General features: G+C 41.8%; 1 pseudogene across 1 annotated transcript in view; it reads right to left on the bottom strand.

Annotated features, from left to right (window-relative positions):
* Nucleotides 1-17,019, bottom strand: part of LOC147651556 (coiled-coil domain-containing protein 180-like) — a 241,593-nt pseudogene extending 224,574 nt beyond the window's left edge. The window contains exons 1-23 of the transcript XR_015274118.1: nucleotides 16,751-17,019; nucleotides 15,377-15,558; nucleotides 14,467-14,549; nucleotides 13,105-13,214; nucleotides 12,886-13,014; nucleotides 12,609-12,719; nucleotides 11,434-11,529; nucleotides 11,026-11,189; nucleotides 10,753-10,872; nucleotides 9,979-10,061; nucleotides 9,207-9,295; nucleotides 7,823-7,996; nucleotides 7,190-7,305; nucleotides 6,266-6,422; nucleotides 5,783-5,846; nucleotides 4,914-5,146; nucleotides 4,080-4,297; nucleotides 3,373-3,548; nucleotides 2,089-2,269; nucleotides 1,429-1,576; nucleotides 1,016-1,160; nucleotides 688-804; nucleotides 115-237 (exon numbers count right to left, since the gene is read on the bottom strand). The product of XR_015274118.1 is annotated as a coiled-coil domain-containing protein 180-like (transcript). The remainder of the gene's footprint in view (nucleotides 1-114; nucleotides 238-687; nucleotides 805-1,015; nucleotides 1,161-1,428; nucleotides 1,577-2,088; nucleotides 2,270-3,372; nucleotides 3,549-4,079; nucleotides 4,298-4,913; nucleotides 5,147-5,782; nucleotides 5,847-6,265; nucleotides 6,423-7,189; nucleotides 7,306-7,822; nucleotides 7,997-9,206; nucleotides 9,296-9,978; nucleotides 10,062-10,752; nucleotides 10,873-11,025; nucleotides 11,190-11,433; nucleotides 11,530-12,608; nucleotides 12,720-12,885; nucleotides 13,015-13,104; nucleotides 13,215-14,466; nucleotides 14,550-15,376; nucleotides 15,559-16,750) is intronic.
* Between the last annotated feature and the right edge of the window lie 9,232 nt (nucleotides 17,020-26,251).

The following is a 26,251-nucleotide window of genomic DNA, read 5'->3' as shown; positions in this document are numbered from 1 at the left end:
GAGCAAAAATTCTGTGTTCCTGCCCAGCCCCAAATATGAGGAAACGTAAGTCTTCCTCAAAAATACTACTTTTTACCAAATTAATAACAATTAATAACAAATCAAATTAAGTACCATTTTATGCTGATTAGAAGTTACTTCTTTATCTGCAGTAGAACAAACATAAGCATCTCTCTTCTGCTGGAGCTTTGCCAGGTAAGACTTTCATGTGGCTGACTGCAAATTGGAATTCGCTACCTAAAGCAGAAGCAAACACCAGAGAAGTAAAGTCCCCATCCACAGGAGTTTCAGAGGCTCCACTTTCATTACCATTAGACCATTAGAACCACTGATAAAAACTGGTTAAAAATCTCTGGTACTCAGAGGAGAAGCTGAAAACAGTAATTCACAAAAGCAATGCTTCACGTTGTTTGCTGCACCACACAAAAATGCTGGTGAATTCAGATGTATACACTCAATGTGCTGCAAGGCCATAGCGTGCCAGCACAGTGTCAGCACTATTAAAAATAAGCTTTTCAGCAGATAGTGACTGCTGAAAATAGCAGATAGATAGAAAACAGGTTTTAAATCAACATAAAAATAATGTAATATTTGTCCACTATGAATTCAGCCAAAATCTCCTCAAAGGTATAAAAAAGAAAATTATTATAACGAATTTAAGCAAAGTTCTGATGTTTCTGTTTGTACCTCTGATTTGATTTGCTGTCGTAACCTCCTCAAAGATTGAGGGACCTTCCTCATAAAGGCTCGACTCAGAGAGAGAGAAGCAAACCTTTTTTGAGACTGCTTGAACAGTTCTGTAGCCTTTAAGAGTGTCAGAAACAAAAGACAGAACAAGATAATTTTTCACTTTTTAAAACTTAACTGATAGACCTTGCCATTTTTACTAATTTTTTCCATCATGTAATTGCCAAACAGAACAGATTTACAGTTCTAATCTGAAAGCAGGCTGACTGCAAATCCCATCAAATATGTCAACAGAAAACATAATTTGAAATAATGTAATTCTGCATACCTGCTCCAAGCAGCTCGATTTTATTTGCTCCACATCTGTTTTGATTGAACTTTCAAAGGAGTCAATTTCTTTACTTTCTTTCTGAAGACACTTGCTGAAAAACTTTACCTCCTCAGAAGAAAAGTTACCGACCTCTGAAAATAATCTGAAAGCAAACATAAAAACAATTGGCTGTGAGTCATCTTTTTCCCCAAGACTGTTTCAGCTCAACAGCCCTGAAACATATATATCAACATAATGTGATGAAAACAGCATAATAATTGTGGTTTAACAAGATGCATTTATTTTTTTAAATGGGAAACTAGATGAATAGCAAAATAAAATTTACTTTTACTCTTCTGCCTGTGCAACAAACGCTGATTCCCAGAACTTGGTCACCATTTATAAACAACACTTCTATGAAATCTATATACCTGCAACTTTTGAGAAAAATCCACATTTGAATCCCTTAATTTTCCTAATGCTTCCTCCAAGTGCTGCTGGTAACTTCTCACAGTAACCCTGATTGACTCCAGGTGGTTCTGGAGCTCTGATTCCAGATTGTTGCTGGAAGAAGCTGACCTAACAGCAAATAATAAAAGATAAGGAAAGATGTCTGAAAAGGAACACAACACAATGATTCAACAACTGCTGGCTGTAAAGACATGAGCAAATCTGAGGACTCAGAAGTGATTTATGACTCTCAAAGCAGCTCCCCAAGTTGGGATGGTTTGGATGAACCCATGGAAGGTATCAGCAACAGCTGATACTATTGCATCTTTTTCTTCAAAAACAATTAGTCAGCTGCTCTTACAGTGCATGTTCAGTAAACTGGATAAAATCTAAACCAATGAAACATCTTTTCTACTTAAAAACTGTCAGATGAAAATTTCCAGGTGTTCAGTCCTGATTTTAATTTCTTCAGGGCAAGAGAATGAAATTCTTTACATGTTTTCAAGTTTTATCAAGTAGTCTTCATTGAAGAGCACTAACATATGAAAGCACAGGTTCAGAATGCAAACCATAAACACCTCAGACAGAAATCAGGAGTATTTAACTAGGGAGATTCACAGCAACAGCAGTGGCACACTTACTGCTCAGTCACAGGAGCGTGGAGCAACTCAAACTCCAAGTGACTGACTCGGGAATTGAAGTGTGTGTTGAGGTTATTTAGCTGGTCTGAAAATCTGAGGAATTCAGCTCTCTCCTTTTCCAGGCCTTCTGCCAGTACTGCACAGTGGCGCTCAAGATGCTCTTTGTGAAGTGACAGTTCCTCTGAGAAGAAAGGAAGTTTACAACAGGAACATTATTCCCTGTTTACTGTGAACTATCACTATGCCCAGTCAACCTGTGACCAGCAGCAGCAGCAGCAAAATAAAACAAAGCCATACCTCATAGTAGCTGAAATATACAAATTAAATACATTCCATTTGGTTTCTTTGACTTTTCTTCTGTGTAAGACACAGATCCTTAACAGCTCCTAATCCATTCAAACCACATGTGTCTCTTGTCTGCTCCAAGCATTCTTTTTCCTTTAGTTTTGGTCATTGCTGACATCTCCATTTATCTCTCTGTTCTCAGTCTCGTAACAAAACCAATGGCCATATTTTTTAATGGAAAATCATCCACTTTTCCTAGTTTTGTGAGGGAAGGAAAAAAATCAGTTTTGGTCTCTCTTCCAGAATGATAGCTGGATAAATCAAGAGCCAGGCAACCACCTGAAGGAAGCTGCCAGAAGAAGCACCTGTCCTCTTTGCAGAAAAAGGGAAATTGAAAAATTATTTGCCTGCTCTCCAAAAGCAGAATTTTTTTGCTTATGTGTTAAAGACCAAGAAACCTGTCTAAAATCCCTTTTTCTCACCATAAAAACTTGACACTTCCTACGCAAAAGGAGTTTTAATTAGACGATGCTCTGTAGCTGCTCAATGATATTTCACAGAGTTAAATCCTCCCTCTCATGTTTTCAGAAGCTTGGCCCTGACATTTTGGCTCTCCCAACTTGCTAATTTCTTTTCCTGCAATACTTTTAAAATATTTTTTGTACAGCACAGACTCTTGTTAAATAATTTCAAGGTGGATGAGAATTCACAAACATTGACAATAGAATGTTCAGTATCTTCTGCAATCCAGTTGTTAATCAAGGCACTACTGTCTATTTTTCCAAAAACAACACAGCACAAACCAGGAAGAGCTCTAGAAAAGAAATATCATTTTAAAAATATGTAAGTAACATAATATACTGGGAATTCTTGACAGCCAACTGCTTTCTATTGTCTTCTACTACTAAGTCAACTAGTGCTGAAACAGATTTTGGCCCACTTAGGACCATCATGTTAGGAACACATGCGATGCTCAGAATACAAAAAAAAAGTCAATACCAGCTCGAACATTGTAGATTTTTGTCTGTATATCCTCCTGCTTTCCTTGATGCAACTTAAGATGCAGCAGAAGTTTTGAATTCAGCTCCTCTTTCTTGGCAGCTACAAAGACATAGGAGTTTGACAAGGATTCTGCAAACCATTTCTCCAAGTGCTCAAAAAAGCAGAGGCGAATCCTATGGTTGAAAAAGAAATATTATGGTGAGGAACAGCAAATAATAAGTAAGAATTTATTAAATACATAATTTCTAAGAATTTAACTTCTGGCTATAGGAAGGTATGGTTTCAGTACCATTTGCATAATACTGGTAGAATTTTTGAGCTAGCTGCATACTACTGAGTACCAGGCATTTTACCTTCAAGGCTTTGCAGGGAATTTGGGCAAATTACTTGTCTGACTAAATAATTTTCCTTAAATGATGAATATTCTGTAAAGGTAAATGTTTTTATAAAATGTTTTTATAAATGTACTTTGACAGCCATGGATACAAAGCAATATAAACTTTTTATCATATTTGTATGAATTTCAAAAGTGGAATAATGTAATAATTGTACAATCAATTTTATAGTTAAATAGCTAACAATATAAATATCTAATTATACAACACTAATTAGATAACTTTTCCTCTGTAGTCTAATGTTTCTTCTAAGCAGCTGAAATTTGTGTGTTACATAAAGGGAAAGAACAGAATTTGTTTTCTACTTACCTTTCCTTCAGCTTGACAAACATGGCTTCTGTGAGAAGTACATATTTCAGATACATAGGAAGGGATTCTTCTTTTTCAAAACTTGTAAGGTAACTCTCTGTGATGTCAGTCTTTCCTGCCTCTTCAACTCCAAGAACAGTAAAAGTGTTTCCACTAGCAGTGGAGAAAATCTCCGTGGCAATTTCAGCACTTTCTGCCTCGCTGCTCTTGGATGCTGACTGGGAAACAGTGGGAAATTATCACGTTACTTTTAAAGGTATCAGCATAGAATTAACAGCGCACCAGCTAGTCTAGGAATCCTAAGGATATTTAGAATAATGTCCTCATTCTTAATTTGGACATTTACACAGTGCTGGCAATATTTATATATTTATATATTTATATATTTATATATTTATATATAAATATATTTATATATTTATATATTTATATATTTATATATTTATATATTTATATATTTATTTATATATATGCCAGCAAGACATAGGCAGAGTCAACAATGTTTGAAAACGTTTTCGTTATGGTATTAATTCATGGAAACTGAAAAACAAATACGTAGGTACAAATACTTAGCTTAAATCATTCACTACAGGCTGAGAACACTGTGATGAAAGACAGATTAGAAAAAAAATTATGAAAAATTATCAAAAAGAATGGTTGTGAACTGTTTTATACTCTCCATTTTCCCATAAAAGGATCTAGAGCCCTGGGTGCTTTGTATACAAACTAACCAAAAAAGGACTTTCTATTCATTCTCAGCAAAAAGACTTCCTATTCCTCCTTATTTTGGTCAAGACTGCCTTCACTTTCAAATGTATTCTCTTGTTCACTTACCTGCATAATGCTCAGTCCCTGTTCTGCATGCTCATTTTCTTCACTTTTATGAGGAACACTCTCCTCATCTTCTTCTTCCTCTGTTTCTGTAATTTCCTGTGCCAAGATCACCTGTTTCTCCGTTAAGTTTGTTTCTCCAGCTGATTTTTGACAACTGTCCCTATCTTCTGGCACCACTTGAGAGAGGCCATTGTCCTGCTCTGCTCTGGGCTGGGATGTCCTTGCTTCGAGCCCTGGGGGTAATTTTGGATGCCACAATGTTAGAAAGACCTAAAGCTGCTAGAGAAGTCCAAAGGAGGGACACAGAGATAGTGAAGGCTCTGGAGGGGAAACCATACAAGTGGCTGAGGGCATTTGGCTCAGCTGGAGAGAGGAGACTGAGGTCACACCTCACTGGGGGCTGCAGCTCCTCTCGAAGGCAATAGAGGGGCAACTTTAATTTCTGCTCGGTGTGACCAGGAACAGGACCCAAGGGAATGCCTGGAGCTGTGCCAGGGGAGGATTAGACTAGGTACTAGGAAAAGGTTCTTCCCTCAGTGGGTGGTAGGCACTGAACAGGCTGCCCAGGGAATGGGCACAGCCCCAAGGCTGCCAGAGCTCCAGAAACATTTGGACAATGCTCTCAGGGATGCACACGTTGGGATTGTTGGGATGTCAGTGCAAAGCCAAGAGCTGGACTTTCATGATCCCTGTAATTCCCTTCCAACTCAGGATACTCTGATTTTCCTCTCCTTGCACAATGCTCTCTGCTTGCTGCTCCACTGTTTGTTCAGCTTCTGAAGCCTCAACTAGTTACTTACAATTAAAGCAGACTTCTACTGGTTACAGTCCAAAGAAATAGAAATTGAAAAACAAGTAAGCAGAAATACCTGTTTGGACTGTTGAGGTATTATTTTGATCTTGAACTGTGGAGTCTATCGTGCCTTGCAAGTTCTAAAACCAAAACAACAACAAAAAATACCTGCCACACTGTTTTAAAATATGGATTTGCTTCTAAGAAACCCATATTCCTTCTCAAAATGTTTCTATTTCAGTAAGATATGATAGTCTTGAATAGATCACTTACTATCTAAAGAACCTGTAACACTCAAATAGATTATTTTAAGTCTATTACCTTGTAGTTCTTTGTTCAAAAGGCAAATGGATTTGCTAAAATGCCGTTTGTAACAAGGACAGAGTTAAAAGCGGGACTGAGAAATGTTTTGTTTTCCCTCTGCTATCTCTACCAAAAGCACTTTATTCAATGGCTGAAACAATACTTTATATAATCTGGATTTTAAAGGTAAATTTTCTCTAAAGTGAAAAATGAATACACTAATAAGGTTCTAAACCAGTAGATATTTTCTTTTTACCTGTTTGGAGATTTCCTTCACACTAAAATGCTGGCTGATGGATATACTATAAGAAATCAATTCCCACAAAATAGCTTTTGGGTAAGCCATTACTTCATCCATTACAATTTGCTTGAGTGTCTGATTCCTGTCCAATTTAAGGTCACTGTTGAAGAGACTCAAGTATGTATAGAAATAAAATTCAGTATGATTACAGTGCCTTTAAATCTAAATCTGACCTTCTGATCAGTCTCATAAAACCTTTAGGCTAAATGTTGCGACTGACCTGTTTACACTGAATACAATCACATTCTGGCTTGTTAGAGATTAGTTCATTACAAATAAATAAATGCACAAAAGTTAAGAAATATTTATAGTAAAGCCTTTTACATCCTTCCTTTTGGATGGGGAACCATACAAACACTGCTTACATAAAAGATGTTAAAATATTGTCTTCCATGTTAGTTCTGCACTGTGCTTAGCTGCGACTGAGCCTTTCTGGTCCATCTTCCTTTCACTTGAAAATAAAGCTACATCTTGATTCAAGAAAAATCAATGTTCACACTTGTTTTCATTTACATTTGCATTTGCTTTGTCTCCTAAACAAAGATAATTATGGGGAATTTATGTATATGTTCAGATAGGTTACATTCCATTTCTGCAATCTGGACTTGTATTTTCACTTGGTCTGTTACCTCTGACTTTCTTTTAACTGCTCAAATGAGTGTGGTTTTTGAATGATAGCAGTCTCACTTTGTCCCATTCCTAAACGGTGGGTATTATTTGCCTTAACCTTGTTCAATATGTACATTATTTTATATTCTTACATGAAGTAAAAAGCAGTCTTTTCCCATACCTTCACACAATAGCATAAAGAAGACCTAAGTAGTACAACCAGCGTTAAAATATGCTTTACTTTTTAAGTTTACAATACAAAACTCATACCTAGTTCTAATTTGATCTAAAGAGGAAAGGGCTTTCTCCAAATATTGCTTCAGCTCTTCTTCACAGCTTGCCATCTTCATTTTTTCCAAACTTGTATCCAGATTATCTTTCATCATCTAAGGCCACATGAAAAAGCTAGTAATAATGGTTTAGTAGATACTAAAATCTCCATTACTATTTAGGATTCAAGTAAGTTAATTATGTACATATATTCTACACCAATAAGGGAAGCTACCTTAGCAAAACTCATCACCCATGAAGATCTGCCTAGATAAGGAACACCTCTGACATTGCTATCCCAAGCTGGCTGTTGTAACTATGAGAACTTTGCATCCAACCAGACTCTATACCTGCACAACATCCCATAATAGCAACTTGCAGCCACTTTATACAGAAAGCAGCAGTGATCCTTAACTCTGTTGCCCTATCAAGAATAAGACAGGACTGTCCATTCAGTGTGAATCAAGGAGTTAGCAAAAATGCACTTGACTGAATGAAACTGAAAAGTAGAAATTCCAATACAAAAGTCAGATATGATGTTTTTAATTTTATAGCAGCTATTTTGAATTCCAGAGAGTTCTTTGCATTAGGAAGTCCTTTCTTTACAGCACACCCTTGTTTTTATGTTTATACCTGAATTATGTTATCCTCTTCCCATCTGCATTCATCTACTTTCTTCTGAAGTACATCTTCCTGCTGGGACAGTTGGAGCTGATGGACATCCCAGAGAGCCATGGCATCCTGAACATAGTTGTACAAGCCTTCACAATGCTGCTCATGCCATTTAGCCATCTCCTTAAATTCACTCTAAAGAAAAACATTCAAGTGAACAAGTTCTTTTTAAACTGCTGGAAGGTGAAATGAATGAGTAAGAGGATATGTAACGTGATAAAAGGCTGCCTGGAATTACATGACTGGTATTCAACATGGTGTCTTCTATTTGGAGAGTTAAAAAAAAATGAAAAATCCAAGTAAACTGGGTAAGAATGTGGATTTTTGTAGTACAAGCTGAGAGTATCAAAACTTCTGTTTATTCTGGCATCATAAAGCACCAAATCACATTCTACAATTTATCACATCAGGAACAACTGTCCAGTCATTTTTATATACAGAATCACAAAAGATCAGATTGGAAGACATTTGGGAGATCATTTAAATATATTCCTCTGTCATAAGGCAGACTGGGTGGGCCATACGTCATTCATCTCTATCATATGCATTTCAGATATAAATTATAATAAAAACACAATATATTTATATTACAAATAATAAACACAATAATTATGAATTCTTCCACAGGAAGCTTTTCCACACCAAACTTTGCTTCTTTGTAGTGCTTAGTCACACTGTGGACCTCTTTCTAATGTGACATCAATAGCCTACAATGCAGAAGGCATTGCAGGTGGGAGCACAGGAAGAAAGGACTAATCCCAAGGAGTGATAAAAATAAATGTAATAGACGCACATTCATGTGCTCCAGCTGTTCTTCAAACCTATGTTTTAGTTACTCAGTCATCTGGAGCATGTTGGAATGCACAATTTCAACATCTTCTACTGTGCAAATATCCAACAGGGTCATCTAAGTGAAAAGAACAGCAAATTATTCACGTGCATATAAGAAATACTGCATGGCTTTCAGAGAAGATGGCTGAACTTAGTGTTTATTTGCTTGTAATGGACAGAGGGAAGATTCAACCTCCTAGAGCCCACATTCCATTAGTAAACAAAACAATTCAGTTGGATACAAAGGGAGAAACTGAGGCAGAGAGGTGGAATTTCTTTGCCAAGATAAGATGGATTTAGCACAAAGGCTGAGGGTCCTTGCATCCTCCAGGTAAATGCAGGACAGCACCCCCTTCATTACTGGCATTTGTTACAGCTTTTACACATTTCAAGTACCTTTTGAACAGAGTAAGAGGTTAAAAACTTGTTATCTCAATGTTTGGCGGATCCTCAAACATATTTTACTGTAATGACATATCGTACCATCACTTCCACACCCAAAGCTGACACTCACCTTGCAGACCTGCACTTTTTCCTGACATTTGTCCTGGACCAGCTCATACTGGATGCGCATTTTCTCCATGCACTCCACATTAGGTGTGTCTGAATGATATGGAACAGACCACGGTCAACATTCCTGTACTTCACAGTGCAGTGTGAAAAGGAAACATGACAGCAGCCCTGTGCTGAATCTCAGCACAGGGACAGATGCCAGCAGTGTCTGCACATCACTGTGACACCACCAACCAATCAAAAGAGACACCTTAATACACAGCTGTTTATAATTATGCTTCAAAGTAGCAAGTTATTTACAATTGCTACCAACCTCCATGCTACCATACAGGCTACAAAGCTCACTGTGCTCTGCAGCAAGAGAAAGCAGACACAGAGGGAAGGCATACTACAGGACTTGGAGAAAGGAATTATCTGCAATATTTCCCCTCTTCTTCTCTGAGAGTTAAAAAGGAGGATTTTTTTAGGATTGAGAACTGATCCATGTCAAAATTAACCTTCTATTTCCCCCAGATTAATTCTAACAAGCCAGTTTCTGCTAGATCTCACCATGACTAAGTGTTTGCACTGGCCAAAGGAAAGTGATGTCACAGGCAGCTTCTTTGGGTCTTCCTAGTAGCCAGCTCAAAGCAACAGAGAACGTAAGTGGGAACATATAGAATAAAGAATTGAGCAAACATGCACTTTCACAGCAACTGTCTGCCTCATTGTTGCCTGGGGAAAAAGAAAGGATTGCTTGAATTCCAAACTGGTTTTATCATTTCTCAACTTACCAATACTCCTGTTTAAATTCTCCAGAGTTCTGTACCATTCATTTATTATGTCAGATTGTGTATGTTTTGGAGGCAACAAGGTGCTATCAAAGTAGGAAACAAGAGTCAGGTATCTTAAAATACAAATCAGTCCGTACTTAAAATATAAAATTATGAATCAGAGTATCCATACTACTGTGCATTATTTTATTTAAAGCCATTTTGGCAATGAAAATAAACCAAAGAGACTGTTGTTGTTTGAGGCCAACTATTTACTGCCTGACAAGGAACTAAGTGTAATTCCTGCATCTAGGAATGTAATTGTTCCTACATACACTGTAAAAAAACTCCCTGTAAATATTGCATTACATTACACCCAAAAATGCTTCTTGTGTTCAGGATGGATATTCAAACACAGCAGTGTTGGATTTCTATGCAGACTCCTCTCTTAATTTATTACACAAACAAAATCCCACAGAGAAAAAATGTCTTGACATACCAACTTCTAGTTCTCCACCCATTCCTACCCCTTTTCAAATGTCAGTAAGATTTACTTTTGCATTCCTGCATTTTTAGCCCTTGATCACCACCTATTTAGTGTAGCTGGTGCAGTGAAAATCAAGAGTGCATTTTTTTCCATTAAAAAGAGCTGTACAAAAATAGGTTTAGACCCTGCCTTATTGCTGAATTTAACAATCACACACTGACAGGAAGCAAAGTGCATTGTGTAGCCAAGTCCCTCATTAACTCCAGAAAGAATTGTTTCCCTTTATGCTATACCCTCTTCTGCCATACCCAATGTGCTGCAAAACTCTCAGTCTCTGCTCACTAAGTACAATCTGCTCCTTTATCATATTTTCCATTTCTGTTTTCACAGTTGGGGGATTCTGTATTTCTTCACTTGCCGTAAATTCTCTGCAGGATGGAAAGAAGATCTGTATAATGGAAACATGATATATGTGATATCATATGTGATATGTATAAAGAAAAATGATAAAGTATTACTTTTATAGAAACTAGTCACTTTCCGTTATTCATTGTCCAAAATAAGACTGCAAAATTTCTGACCTGAAACTCTGAACTATGCAGTTCTTTTGGATGAGCTTCCAGACCTTGATTCTCTCTTGCCATTTCAGTTGATGCAATTTGTCTTTCTCAAGCTCTGATTTCATTACATTAAAGAGCAGCTTGGCAGTTGCCCTCTCATTACCCAGCAGTACTCTGTTTATATTCTGTGTATTAAAAAATAAAACCAGGAGTAGAAGCATTATACAACATGCAAAAACCAAAAAAATTGTATCTTCTACAGAAAATGAGGGGAAAAAAAGGACACAAATGATAATGGATACCCTGCCAAGTAGAAATCTCTTCTATATTTCAGTGATTGATAGGCAGAAAAAATGAATTTCAGTTGGGGAAAAAAAAGACATTCTAGGAATATTCAGACTGATATCTTGCCCCAGGTAAAACATTTACCATGGCCTTATTGTTAATGAGCTTGTGAACATCAGCTGCCAAGAAGAAAGAAATTTCTTCCAGTTTCAAGGTCTACTTGGTCAGTACATCTGCTACCTGTGCAATAAAATAATAAAGAAAATCAACAACGAAAAGTGTAACTCAAATATCAATTTTCAAAGTCAAAAAACTACAGGAATGAGACAATTTTTCCATTAAAATGAATTTAATTAATTAATCAATAAAATAAATTAAAATGAATTTAAGTTAATTGGATGACACAGACTGAGAAGTAAATTTAAAAATATTACTCTTAGCTATCTTAATGACTGATTTTTTCATTAATTCATAAAAATAGTAATGAAAACATTCCACTTTGCTACTACTCAGCTGATTTCTATTTAATTGTGATAATTGAGTGCTCTGCAGACAGGCTGCAATATGAATTTAAAAATCAAACCAGCTTCCCTTCAAATATCTGAAGGGAATCCACCAGTGCCTGTTTTAAGTGAACACAGAATTAAAGCAAATGTGTTCATCTCTGCCATTTGTTGCAACTAATCCAACAGAAAGGTTACTGGTGATACTCTCAGACTTATTCACCATACCTGAATTACAAAGAGAGGAGGAACAGGCACTGATGGAACAGTTTTTCTTTGCCTACAAGGACAGTGCAGCAAGCTCTTCCAGAGTCTATCAATTTTTTTATCCAAACGTTTCCCATGATGTCCAATGACTTTGACAGGTTAGGCTGGATACTACAAAACTGCAACACATTTGCTACTGACACCCAGCCAACACAAACTAAAATCAAGCTAGCTCATGTCTATGCTCCTTCTCAGCTGCAGAATAGCTATGTTCCCCAAAATAATAACAGACCAGATGAAAGTTTGACCTACACAAGTCTCCAGGAAAATAAAAGCAGCTCACATATTCCTTGCACCTGTAGTATCCGTAATCGTGAAAGAAAGAAACACCTTAAAACTAGGAAAAAAGTAGCTTTTCCTGATTATGTGGGTGTAAAATGAGTGAAAATAAATGAGTTTATTAGTGAAAAGAAAGCAATCACCACATAACAGAACTACTGGCAGGCCTCTGATTCCTGTGGAAACAAGCTACTCCTGCTCTGCATCCAGCATGGTATCAGCAAATAACAATCTTATGCTTAAGCAACAGTTATTGAGACTGCAGCTCACTTTAACAGCTCGACTCCTTTCAATCTCCTTCAGGGATTCGTCCACTGCCCTAATCCACTTTTTTCTGTTTGAGGATTCTTCATGGATCATATTCCACAGTTCTTCCAAACCCTGCAATAAAAATCTACTCTCAATCTCATTGAAAAGTGAATATATATAAGAAAAAAATAAAAAAGGAAAAAACCCAATAATTTAGGACTTCAGTGAACCATAAGAAGACATTACATAGAGCAGGTACAAGTAACTGAAGTTGAGCCAATGCTCTGAGCTGCCTTACTTCAAATGAGAAACCTTCCAAAGCCATGTCAGATGCAATCTTTTCAAACAGAAGTTTACTCTTTTCATCTGATTTCATCACTTTAAGCTGAAGGAATTCCTGAATCTTCAAAACAGAGGCTTCCATCTCCTAGAACGGTAGGTCAGTGTAATCATTTCAATATTGGGCCTTGACCTTAGAAGAGCACTCAAGACTCTGCATTAAAAGATCCTGCTTTACCCTGCCAATGCCATCCAGCTCCTGCTGCATTTCGGTCACTGCTCGATCGTGACGCTTTTGCCGCCGTTCTGCCAGGTACTTCCATGTACCACTGCCTGCTTCCTCAGGAACTGCAGAGAAAGAAATGAGGATTCTATAGCCTGGAACTGTTGCTGCAGAATATGGGATGCATGAACAATAAATCCCTCAATCTACACTGTAACTGCTGTAGTCTGTGGAGTTCTCACAGTGTGCAACATCTTTCCTTGGGAAGTGCAGTCTTAGCAAATGGAGGTAAAAATACAAAATACTAGAGTGTATTTTAAAATTTCCTTTATTAACTTCTGTTTTTCAGAAGGATAATAACATGGAACTATTAGCTCAGCTATGATGTAAAAAAATTGCAACATTTCAGGAATGAGATTTGATTACATCAAAACTGGAATTTATAATGCTAAACATGACCTGTGATTGACAATTTCACAACTGCTTTTTTTTTCTATTAGAAGACTCTTCATCTTCAAAATCATCAAACCATCAAAACTTTGAAACAAAAATTTGAAGATGAGGCCTCTTAAGCTTCAAATCATCAAAATTTGTTGGGCCATTTCTGAGCTTGATTTTTGTTGTCTTGCAGGAGAAAAAAGTGCCAATGTGGCTGTAACCAAATTGTGTATTCTACTCCCCTCTACCTCATTTTGTGATGAGTTGTTAATGATAGATCATTTTCAGTGCATACCTGACCCCCCAGGATACAAGGTGGATGTTAAAATGAGAAGAGGCAGACCCTGCAGGGTGAGATAGTGTTTCTTTATCCTTCCTTCAGCTGGGGAAGCAGCAGCACCACCCATCCAGTGAGGGTCATGTCTGCCAATGGGCCATAATGAACTGAATATATACTAGCAGAATGGGCAGCTGATCAAGGACTTCAAAAATATTCTAGATTCAAGGGATTCCATCATTCCATTGTGAACCTCCCTGCCCTGGGGGATGTACCACCTGAACCTCATGTATATAATCTGGGCAGTTGGGCACTTGGGACACCACCACCACCACTGGACATCCAGAGGAGGACCCAAACTTTCACAAGACCACTGCTTCTGGCAGGACTGCAACCACTGCAACCCTGACCACAAGGGTGCCAGGCTGTACTCTGACTTTGTGTTTTAAATGTTTTTCTGTATCATTGCATTTACTGTAATCTTTCTATTCAATTGTAACTCCAAAATCTCTCACAAGGTATTTGTGTGGGGTTAATTTCTCCTGCTGATTTTCTTTCAAACCAGCACAATTTCATACCTTGTTCAGCTAAAACTGTTACATGTACCATGTCTCCTGTGAATGCAACTTAAAATAGATGACATTAAGAGAAACCAGTTTTACCAACTACATCAGGCAGGCCTCTGACTTTCTCAGCTGAACTTGCATCTACATTTCCCAATGCTTCTGAAAAAGGTGTAGGTTGTCTGAAACAGAAAGTGAATAAAGCTTCAATTTGTACCATTAATGCACCAGAAGAGGGACTAACATAATAGTATAATTCACTTTAATTGGCAAAATGTAACATTAAAGTGATCCTAAGTATCATCCCAACTTTAAAGAATATAATTTAAAGAATCAATGTTGCTTCTTCTGAGACAAATTGAAGCCTGGATGGTAGATCCCAGCTTAAAATCTATTAAGATGGCATTAAAGCAATACATGTTAGATTTAGAATGTGTAAACTACAGAGACATACAGAACAGTTCTAACAGGTAAAAAACTGTGAACTCTTTAGGAAACACCAGCAAGAAACGTGGAAATAGCCTTTATCTGCCCAAGTGCTTTTCCCAGCAGCTTGGGCACTGGGTTTTTCCTTGGGCTCAGTGAGAATCCCTGTATCATTATTCAGCAGCTGGCTTAGGATAAAAAAGAATGGTTGTATTATCTGCATTCTTGTTCGTCTCATTATCTTACAGCATCATCATGTAAGCCATTTACTTGGAAATATAGCCTAAAAAATATGTTTCTGACTGGGTATATATCTAGATTGCTATGAGCAAAGACAACTTCTTTTTAAAAGGAAAGCCATACAATATGCCTTCTATTGCAAATATTGGTCTGTTAGCCTGCACTTCAATGGGCAGCAAGCAGTTCATTATACTAAATTTACACTTGGCAAGGAGACAGTCTATTACAAGTCGTTAGTTCTATGACCAAGAATTCAGTAGTTCCTAATTCCCACTGAAAATCTGTCCATTTCATCCCTCTAGTTATGAACATATCATTGGGGTTTTATGCTTCTGTTCTTTACCTGTCTGACTGTGGCTTTTTTGTGAAGTCACTGATGGGTGTTTCACCAACACATTTCTGCTGATTACATGGTAATGGCATGGCATCAGCAGACATTTCTGAATGCCTATTTAAAGTGTACTTTTTACTCTTCTTAGAGAATCTTGTCTTTTTTCCTTCATCCAAAAGGTGGGCTAAGTGAGCCTTTAAAGAAACATAATCTCAACAATTAGAATTCCTTCAAACCTACTGAATGGAGAACAGCGACAAAATAATTAATAAAAACAGCAGGGGAAAGACAGCAGAAGAGAAAAGTAAAATAATGAACCCTACACACCACATGCATAACCACTTTCATCTAAGGCTATCTTCAAAATGAGAAAAAAAAAAGGATAATCTTTTGCTTAGAGAGGAAAAGTGGAGTAACTGGATTGTGCTGCCTTGCTTACAGTTACCAAAGTCAACAGCAGAGTTAAAAATGCCTGTATTTGGCTAATTATGCCTCTAAACGTTTTACTACTCTGTTATGATTCTGCCTTTACTTAATATAACCTGATAGACAACAAAGAGATGGGAACACATGTAGATTCACTGGAGAGCATATGCTGGAGATAACACATCCATTTTTTCCTAAAACAAACCAAAACCAGAAATGTTGAAAATGACCTGGGATCATTTCAACAGCCAGCAAACTGAGTAACACAACAAACTCCTTTGGCTTTTACTCAATCCTCTGCTTTTTTGACCTGGGCCTTGAAGATCTGTTTACAGATCTCTCTGTGAACATGTCACACTCGTCCTATTGAGAACACATGGCTCATCGCAGCTGACTGGCCGCGCCTGCTTCCAGAACTGGCAACTACAAGCTGGGAGCCAAGAGGAGATACAACACTTCACTTGGAAAAGGGCCTTCCTTGAATCCCAGAATCCCAGAATGGTTTGGGCTGGAAAGGACCCTAAAGATAGATCATCTTATAACTGCCTGGCATGGGCAGGACACCTTGCACTATCCCCCGTTGCTCCAAGCCCTATCCAGCCTGGCCTTGGACACTCCCAGGGATGGGGCAGCCACAGCCTTTCTGAACAATCTGTGCCAGGGCCTCAGCACCCACACAGGGAAGAATTCCTTTCCAAGCTCCCATCTATCCCCACCCTTTGGCAGTTTGAAGCCATTCCCACTTGTCCTGCCACTCCGGGCCCGTTTCCAAAGACCCTCTCCAGCTCTCTTGGAGTCTCTGTAGGCACTGCAAGGGACTCTAAGGTCTCCCTGGAGCCTTCTCTTCTCCAGACTGAACACCCCCAGCTCTCTCAGCTTGTCCTAAAGCAAAGGAGCACCAGCCTTCACAGCAGCTTCGTACCCTCCCGGAGACTCCTAACGGTGAAACTCCACGCCTACCGCTCCCCTGCCAGGCCCCACGGGTGTCGCTCCCGGGTGTCTCTCCCGGGGGTCGCTCCCGGGGGTCGCTCCCGGGTGTCGCTCCCGGGTGTCGCTCCGGGTGTCGCTCCCGGGTGTCGCTCCCGGGTGTCGCTCCCGGGTGTCGCTCCCGGGTGTCGCTCCCGGGTGTCGCTCCCGGGTCTCTCTCCGCCCCCCAGGGGCCCTCAGGCGGTCCCGCTCGGACGCGCTCGCGCCGAGCCCGCGCGTGCCGTTGTCAGACCAACGGGGGCGGGGCCCGCCTCATCCACAGCGCCCCCCGGCGGCCGCTGCCGGCAGTACCCGGCCGGCCATCCCGGCCCGCTCACCCGGGACCTGAGCTCCGGAACCGGGGAACGCAGCCCCCGGTTTGTGTTCGTCTCTGCACAAGGCACACCAGACTTCCCACGACCGGACCTTTCAGCTCAGCACGGCAATGAGAACACACCTCCGCTTAGGGGAAGGAACTTCTAAGGTCTTCCCCATACATTTTCTCTGAATACCCAAGTCGTTGCCATTCCTGAGGCTAGACTAACGCCTTTTTTTGCCTTACGGCTAAGAAATACCATTGTTCTGATCTACAGGTAAAGGCGCAGAAACTGGAAAACATATTTTTGCCTGGATTTCAGCCCATTTCTTAAAATACCTGGAAGACAAGAGAATGGCGCTCTGTGCTATGTCCCACCACTCCACGTCCCTGTTCCCCGTCTGCAGCTGAGCCAGTCTGCAGCGCCCCAGGGAGGCACCCAGGGTCCCGCGGTGCGAGCTCTGTGCTGCTCAGCAGCGGAGTGTGGCTCTGAGGAGAAACATCATCACACGCTGTGCTGTCCCGTCCTGTCCCGTCCTCGCATCAAGAGTTCTGGCGGCCCCTCCACCGACGTCCCCATGGAGGCAGCTGTGGCTGGCCAGAAGACCCCCGGCATGTCCACGGGACGGCTTTCCTCATGGATACCGCAGAGGCTGCTCCCCGTTCCAGGCGTTTGCGCCCGCCCACGTCCCAGGACACACGGCCAGGAGCCAGTCGCCCTCCGGCTTCCGAGCACCTCAAGGCACGAGCACGCCCGCTGGGTGGTTTCCCCCAAACCAGCGGCAGCGTTGTGCACCCTGGAAGGGTGCGAGCACCCAGGGCTGCAACCCCAACGCCGGGCAGCACCACCCTGCTCGCCGGCCTCTGGCCATCACCTGTCCCGAGCACTGCCCGCGCCCTCCCGGACCCGCTCGGAGAGGCGGCGCCGCGACCGCCACACACCGCTCGGAGCAGCTCGGCGTCACTCGATTAGTCTCGGCGTCCCTCGGCATCACTCGATTACTCTCGGTGTCACTCGGCTGGACTCGGCGTCATTCGGCTGGACTCGGCGCCACTCGGACCGCCGCCCCGACCCGGGGCTCTCCCACGGCCGGCACGGCCTCGGCCCCCCCCCATCCCCCGCCGCGTGCGAGTTGTTTGCATCGGTGGAAAAGGATCCGTTTTAATGAGAGCATCTTGAAGTTCTGTAAGTGTGAAACTGGGAAGCTCTGGAGCCTTTGTGGTGGTTTAGCCGAAGTGGCGGCTCTGCCGCAGGGGTGTTCCTGTCCGTGGTACCGCTGGCGGGCGGGACAGGGGAAGGAGCGGCCTGAGGGGGCTGCGAGCAGGGCTGTGGGAGGGAGCAGTAGTGGGGAAGGCTCGGAGCCGGCAAGGTCGCCAAAGCACAGGGAGCAGTAGATTCTGCTCTGATGAGGACGATGTTTGACAAGTAAAGAGGGTGATCTAGAGGTGAAAAAAGGCTTTCCCGGATGGTGTTGCTGGAGCAATCAGCTCATCACGTCTGCTGCTCATACATAGAGGTCACAGGCAAGTGCTTTTGCGAGTGGGCAAAATCCTGACCAGGTGACTCAAGGAACTCTGGAGCACTTCGTTTCAAGGGACTGAGAGCTGTGGAGAAAGTGGGCTGCCTGTATTTCAGAGTAGTGTTTCAAACCAGGTGCTTATAGACTGTGTCCTGCTAAAGGATTGTTCTGCAGAGCGCAAACTCGGTCTGAAAGTTTATGATTTATTGCTGTCTTAGCCTCTGACAAATAATCAATAATGATAGTGTTAATAGGCATTAATCAAGAGCCCCAAAGCAGTGGTTCAGCATAATCTGGCTCCCTGAGCTAAGTCAGGGGAGGTTTAGGCTAGATATCAGGAAAAGCTTTTTTCCCTGCAGGGTGGTTGAGCGCTGGAACAGACTTCCCCAGGGAATTGGTCACAGCACCAAGCCTATCTGAGTTCAAGAAATATTTGGACAATGCTGAGCCCATGTGATGGTATTATTGGGCTGTCACGTGCCAGGCCAGGAGCTGGACTGGATGATCCTGGTGGGTTCCTTCTAACTCAGCCTATTCAATGGTTCCATAATAAACCTCCACAGGTGCAGCTTGAGGCAATTTCCTCTTGTCTGTTACTTGTTACCTGAGAGAAGAGTCCAGTCATCACCTGGCCACACCCTCCTGTTGTGCAGAGCCAGAAGTCCTCCCTGAGCCTCCTTTTCTCCAGACGGAGCACCTCCAGCTCCCTCAGCTGCTCCTTCTCCAGCTCCTTCCCTAGATCTGTTGCCTTTTGTGGACACACTCCAGTCCCTCAATGTCTTTTTTTGTCATCAGGATCCCACAAATAGCCAGAGGATTCGAGGTTTGGCCTAAGCAGTGCCCAGAACAGGGGGACAGTCGGTGCCCTGATCCTACTGGCCACACTATGTCTGGTAGAGGCCAGGCTGCCCTTGACCTTCTCGCATACCTGGGCACCGTGCTGGCCCATGTTCAGCTGCAGTAGTGATTTCTCTCTCCACTCCAAAGCAGCAGTTCAGTAATTCTTTTGTTACGAGCCAAGGCAGAAGATGAACACAAAGCAAAGGGGAATCAGGTCTTTTCCAGGATGCAGAACAATCTTAAGTGGAGAGTAAAGTTTAGAGGAAGCTGTCATAAAGAATGATTTCATTTCAATACCACAGCCCTTTCACTAGTCCAATATGCAAGAAAGAAGAGAAACCAGGGAGCCTGATAATCATTCCTAGTCTGTAGCTCTCTGCTGATTCCTCTGAGGCAGGACTCATCAGCAGACAGCGATTGCACCCTCTGGTGCCTCCTCTGCACTGTGTGAGCAGTGCACAGCAGCTCTGGGAGGGAAGCTTCACTGCAGAGAGCTTGTGCTTTTTGGCTTTTCACCTTTACGAAATGGTGCTTTGGGTCCTTGAACTGAAACACGCAGGACACTCCTCAGCTGAGGAAGAAGCAGCTGCTAAATCTCTTTTTGTGCCCAGCAGGTGAGGAATTACCACGGAATAATTTACGGCACAGATCTTTCAGCTGTAGCTTGCTGTTCCTCTGCAGACTTCTCCCGTGGTAAGATGACTACGGTGACGTTCTGGCAGGCGGTGATCGCTCAGGTGTGAATTCCCAGGCAAGTGATCCCTCAGGTGTGAATTCCCAGCGGGCGATCCCGGGGGGCCAATTCCAGCGGCGATCCCTCGGGCTCACGGTGAAGTCCCACGAGCAGCAGCAGCAGCAGCAGCAGCAGGGCCGGAGGCGCTCCAAGCGCTCTGCGGTACAAGGGGGACACCGGGCGGTCGCTGCCGGCACACAGCGGGTCTTGCCCGCTCCTTGCATTTCCTGTCCTGTGATGAAAGGATGGGAAAAATCTCTGATATTCCTCGGACAATGGAAGGCACCGCTCCTTTGGAGAAGGAAAAGTACTTAATGCGGAATTACTATTTAAGCCTTGTAGCACACTTGCTCGGAAGTTTTAGAAACAATTCCATTTTACAGCCACATAAACAGAGCAGGTATTTAGAAGGTGTGTTCAAAGTCCTGCAAACAAAGAACCATCTCCTGATCACACTGCCTTTGCAGTCTACAAATGGGAATGCACAACATGAGAAGCAAGAAGGTCTGTGCTGAAATCCATGGGTAGGGAAGGACAGCAGCAGTGTGCCAGTGCTTGCTTTTTCAGGAGAGTGCAAAGGGTGCAATGGCAAAGGCAGTTTCCTGTGCCTTGGGACTCAGTATTGCTGCAGCACTGGGGAGTGAGTGCCAGCTGTGAATTCTGAGTGCTGGGCTTTCATCCTTGGCATGAGAACTGCTCTTTATTTTTTTTTTTCCTGTATTCATTCAAAATGGCTTCTGTAAACATTTATCTATATATAGACTTTTATTTGCAGGGGCACTTGAGAGTCTGGCTGCGATGAGGACCCTAAATTTTAGGAGAGCAAACTTTCAGTTCTTTAAGGAAGTAGTGGATAGGATGCCTTGGAAACTGTCCTCAGGGATAATGGAGCTGAACAGAGCTGGCACCTATTTGAAGACATTCTTCTTAGAGAACAAGGGCTCACAATTGCCACTTGTAAGAAGTCAAACAAGGAATGCAGGAGACCAGCTTGGCAGTGTAAGGATCTCCTTGTTTAAAATGCAAGAAAATAATATGCATACAACATATGTAATGCAAAGTGGTTTTTGAAAGAAAGTTAAAGCAAGAGGGTTATTGAAAGTTAATATATGTGATGCAAGAAGGTCATATGCAGACAATATGTAGTGGCACACATCATGGGAAAGATAGAGAGATAACACATTGGTGTGTGAGGATGAGATCAGTATAGCTAAGGTTCAGCTGAAGCTGCATTTGGAAAAGCCTTTAAAAATAATAAGGGCACCTAGAGGTACTTCAGTTGGAAAAGAAAGATAAAAAGAAACCTATCACACCTCCCCTATTTCCCCCCTACCCCCACAAGCCAGACAGGACTAGTGACAACAGACAAGGAGGAGGCTAAGGTACTCAACAATTGTTGGTCTCAATTTTTACTGCCAGTCACTATTCCCACATCTCTCAGGTTATTGGGCTGGCAGACTTAATTCCAGCCCCTTGTAGCAGAGGGTCAGGTTTAAAACCACCTGAGGAACCTGAGCATGCACAAGGCCATGGGACCCACCCAGATGCATGGCAGGTCCCTGAGAGAACTGGGAGCTGTAGCTGCTCAGATGTTCCCTCCATCATATTTGAGAAATCAAGGCAGCCAGCTGAAGTCTCCATGGATTGTGTTGTACTAACACAGAAGCCATTTGACTCCAATACTCTTGATCTTTTTTGTAAATCTTAAAGTTCTGAGTAAATTTCTGCAAAGGATGTCCAATGCAAAGTTTCAAAATGGAATCTTTGTTATTTGTTTTCATATTGATCTTGGATATTTCCATTTTTTGCGCTCCTATATTTTCTAAACATTTGTAGTGACTGAAAAGAAAAGTGAAAGGAGTGGCTATGTTCTTTCCAGTGGTATAAATGTGTGGCCAAGACTAATATTTTTTAAGACAAATATATTTTTGCTATGTCTATACACATGTGCTTACCTGTGTTTAGTTTATGTGTCCAGGTTTTGGCAATGGGGGAGCCACAGGGCTGGCCTGTGAGAATAGCCCAGGTTCTGTCCTGTCCCACCTGCTTCCAGCTGGCTCCACTTCAGGATGTCCTCCCAGCAGAGAGAAAAGGCTGGGAAAGCAGCCTTTAGAAATGTGACTTTTTGTTTGTTTTGATTTTTTTTTAAGTTAATAAAAACCTTCAACCTGATTTTTTAGTTTTTTTTAATTTCTGCCTGTTTGTTTGGTTTTTTCTCATTATTTGTTTGGGGTTTTTGTGTCTGTGTTTGTTTTGTTACAGTTTTGTAGAATTCTTTAAGCAAGATTGATTTGAAAGCTGAGCAGTCCTGTACTGTATTCTCCTGGATTCACCTGAGACTCTTCCTAGGCAGCTCCCTGATCCTGTTTGCACTGCGCCACACATCATTCTCCTGAAGAAACTGTCTGCTCATGGCTTGGATAGGTGCATTGTTTGCTGGTGATAAACTGGGTGATGGCAGGGCCCAGAGTGGTGGGAAGTGGAGTTCATCCAGCTGATCCCCAAGGCTCAGTCTTGGGCCCAGTCCTGTTTAGTATCTTTATCAGTGATCTGGACAAGGGGATTGAGTGCACCCTCAGTAATTCACAGATGATGCCAAGTTGGGTGGGAGTGTTTTTCTCTTCTGGAGGACAGCAGGCGCAGAGGCTCTCTCTAACTACAGTTCTACACAGTCCCAGTAGGTGCCCCTGTGCTTACCCCTTCATCTGTCCATCCAGGTCAATCTGTAACCTCTACACCAGCAGCCTTTATTCATCATGATCAACAGGTCTGGACATGGAGACCAGTTTGTCACTATTCAATGTCAGTCTTGGCTGTGGGCACATGCTACTTCTGCTTTATAAGTGTGACAAATTTTTAATGCTCCAAAGAGTTTTGCTATGTACTGTGCATCATGCAGGTTTGGAAAGAAAAATTTTCCCAGGCCAGGAAATAGATATAAAATAAGAGGAGATGTAAACTATTTACTTTTGTGAGTTTTTACTCTTTGTCCTTCTTTCCCAGCTTTATAAATGTCCATTAAATACCTCAGAAAATGTTATCATGACATAGCCACTTCTGTAAGGAATTAGATAATCCTGATGCTTTACAAGACACTTGATTTGGCCCAGGTAGAATGCTGTTCACAATCATTTGTCAGCTGTCACTACAAACACCTTTTGTACTGGTGGTTTGTGGGTGCTTGGGTTTTGTTTTTTTTGGAAAGGACTTTGCTAATTGCACAGAACAGACGGATTTCAATTTATTCTTTCTATGAGTTTACTGACTTTAATTAAATTTTCTCAGTAAAAGGCATTGATAGAATGTATTATAATAGAACTTTGTAAGCTTTCTTATTCATGAAAATTTCAGTTACTGAAGTTTTAAGCAAAGAAGTGTACATTATCTACTTTGTCATATTGCTAAACTCTATAAGAAAAACATAATATGTAATTGAAGTTGCACCTTCTTTTCTGGAATGAGTAATAAAAGTATTTAATTTGGTAATAATGTACCAAACCAATATACTTCTGAAACAAGTATCAATGGAAATAAAAGATATATTAAAAAAATTACCAGAGTTTTACTGTTTTCTAACGTGTTAGCAAATAGGACTTTTTTGCATTTTCTTTTCTTTTAGTTTGTGAACAAATATGAAAAGGAAGACTGTGTCTCAGCAGTTTTTCAACAGCTTAAGGAAGAAGACTTCACAACCACCCTGGGCAACCTGTGCCAGTGTGTGGTCACTCTCAAAATAAAAAAGTGTTTCCTGGAGATTAGAGGGGATCTCCTGTATTTCAGTTTGTGACCGCTCACTCCGGTCATGTCACTGGGCCCACTGAGAAGAGCCTGGCTCCCTCTTCTTTGTGCCCTCCCTTCTGGTATTTATAGACATGGATAAGATCACCCTAAGCATTCTCTTCTCCAGGCTCAATAGTTCCATCTTTCTCCATCTTTCCTCACGGCAGAGTTGCTCCAGTCCCTCCACCATCATCTTCACAGCCCTTCACTGCATTCTTCTGAGCTGAGGAGCCCCAAACTGGAGCCAGCACTAGAGGTGCTCCCCAGTGCTAAGCAGAGGAGAAGGATCCCCTCCCTTGGCCTGCTGGCTGCACTCTCAACACAACTCAGTATCCCTTTGCTCTTCTCTGCCAGAAGGGTGCATATTTTGGCTTGTGTTGATCTTGGTGCTCTCCAGGACCTGCCAAGCCTTTCCTGACCATCTGCTTTCCAGCCCAGCTAGGAGGCCTGCAGCATGCTCTGGTGCCTGCCTGGTAGTGTTCCTCTCCAGAAACAGGACTTGGGGGTTCCCCTTCTTGAACTTGGTGATGTTCCTGTCAGCCCATTTCTCAGGCTTTTCGAGGTTCCTCTGGATGGCCACATGACCTTCTGGCATGTCTTTGTAGATCCTTTCCCTCTATTCAGTGCTGGTGAGGCCTCAGCTGGGCTCCCAAGCTGGATAATGAACAAGTGGGATATGAAGCTACTGGAAAGAGTTCAACAAAACATCACTAAGATGATGACATTTTAGTTCTCACTGTTTTTCATGCACTTCAATTATTTGAGAATATCTGTCTTTTATTTTAGCACCTAGTTTAATCTTCTTTTTGATTCTGTCTGCCATAGAATACTTGAAGTTTCACCTGTACCTAACATGAAATTGAAAAATAGTTTTATCATGAACAAAATGACTCAACTACTATGGTTTCAATGGAATCAGGATCAGAGTAATATAATTTTTTTTTAACAACTAAATTAACTGACAGTAAATGAAGAAGGAGTGGCTGAGGTCACTTGGTTTGTTCATCCTGGAGCAGAGGAGACTGAGAGCAGACCTTGTCGGCAGCTGCAGCTCCTTCCAAGGGGCAGCAGAGGGGCAGCTCTGGTCTCTGCTCCTTCTGACCAGGGACAGGAGAGCCAAGGGCACTGCTGGAGCTGTGTCAGGGGAGGATTAGGCTGGGTATCAGGGAAAGGATTTTTCCCCAGAGGGTGGTCAGGCACAGAACAAGCTCCCCAGGGAACGGGCACAGCCTTAAGGCTGCCAGAGCTTCAGGAGCATTTGAACAATGCTCCCAGGGATGCACAGGGTAGGATTGTTGGGGTGTCTGTGCAGGGTCACGAGTTGGACTGGATGAATCTGGTGGGGGCTCCTGCCATTTCAGGATATTCTGTGTTTCTGTGACTGTATCAGTTATAATTTCAGGATCAACATCAAAATGTTCTATCACCACGTAAGCTGGATGCTGGCACCTCCTGGCACCTCCTGGTGGTCCAGTGGCTCAGATGTTCTTTCTGTCCTGGGCAGGGATAGCGAAGTTGTTTGGGTGACATCTGTCAGTGTTGCACCAGGTACTGAATATTCTATTTTACCCACACCAAGAAGCTTGCTGTAAGCCAATCATGCCTTATAAAGTGCTATCAAGTATGACTCTCAACTTTTAAAATTAATGACCTGACTGAATGTTGCTGATGGAAATACGGCAATCATTCTGAAGAAATACAAGCTCAGTGGTGCAAGGCAAAGGAAAGGGTAGCTTCAAGTGCATTTATCAGCACCCAGTATGTTTGGAGCTAAAAAAACCCTAAAGCCCCCATTCAGCAAACCCTCAATTTTTACAGCCCCATTATGTAATGACATTTAAGCAAGTTATGTAACTGAATGAAACATTTATTAAGTTCCCTCTTAACTAACAGTGAAAATGCTATTAATTCTTTCCTGTATATCATGCATATAGGCATACATCATAATACATAAACTTCACATGTTATCTCTTCCAAGTTTAGGAGTGATGTATCCCAACAAATAGGAAGTCAGGCAGAAATGCAAGGAGGCATGCATGGATGAAAAATGAACTCCCAGACAAAGCCAAACACAAACAGGAAGCCTGCAGAGGATGGAAGCAAGGACAGCCTGGGAGGAATACAGGGGGATTGTCCAAGCAGCCAGGGATTGTCTTGGGAAAGCTTAAGCCCTAATAGAACTAAACTTGGCCAGAGACATCAAGGTCAACACTGGGACTTGGACCAACCTGGTCTGCTGGAAGTGTCCCTGCCCATTGACTCGATCTCCTCAAGTGTGGCCCGGCTAGCTCAGTGATGAGGTTTCT

The sequence above is a fragment of the Cyanistes caeruleus genome, chromosome 9 (genome assembly GCF_971803275.1).
Source record: "Cyanistes caeruleus chromosome 9, bCyaCae1.hap1.1, whole genome shotgun sequence".
NCBI lineage: Eukaryota > Metazoa > Chordata > Aves > Passeriformes > Paridae > Cyanistes > Cyanistes caeruleus.
The sequence above is the reverse complement of the archived record's forward strand: the minus strand, read 5'-3'. Positions and strand labels throughout refer to the sequence as shown.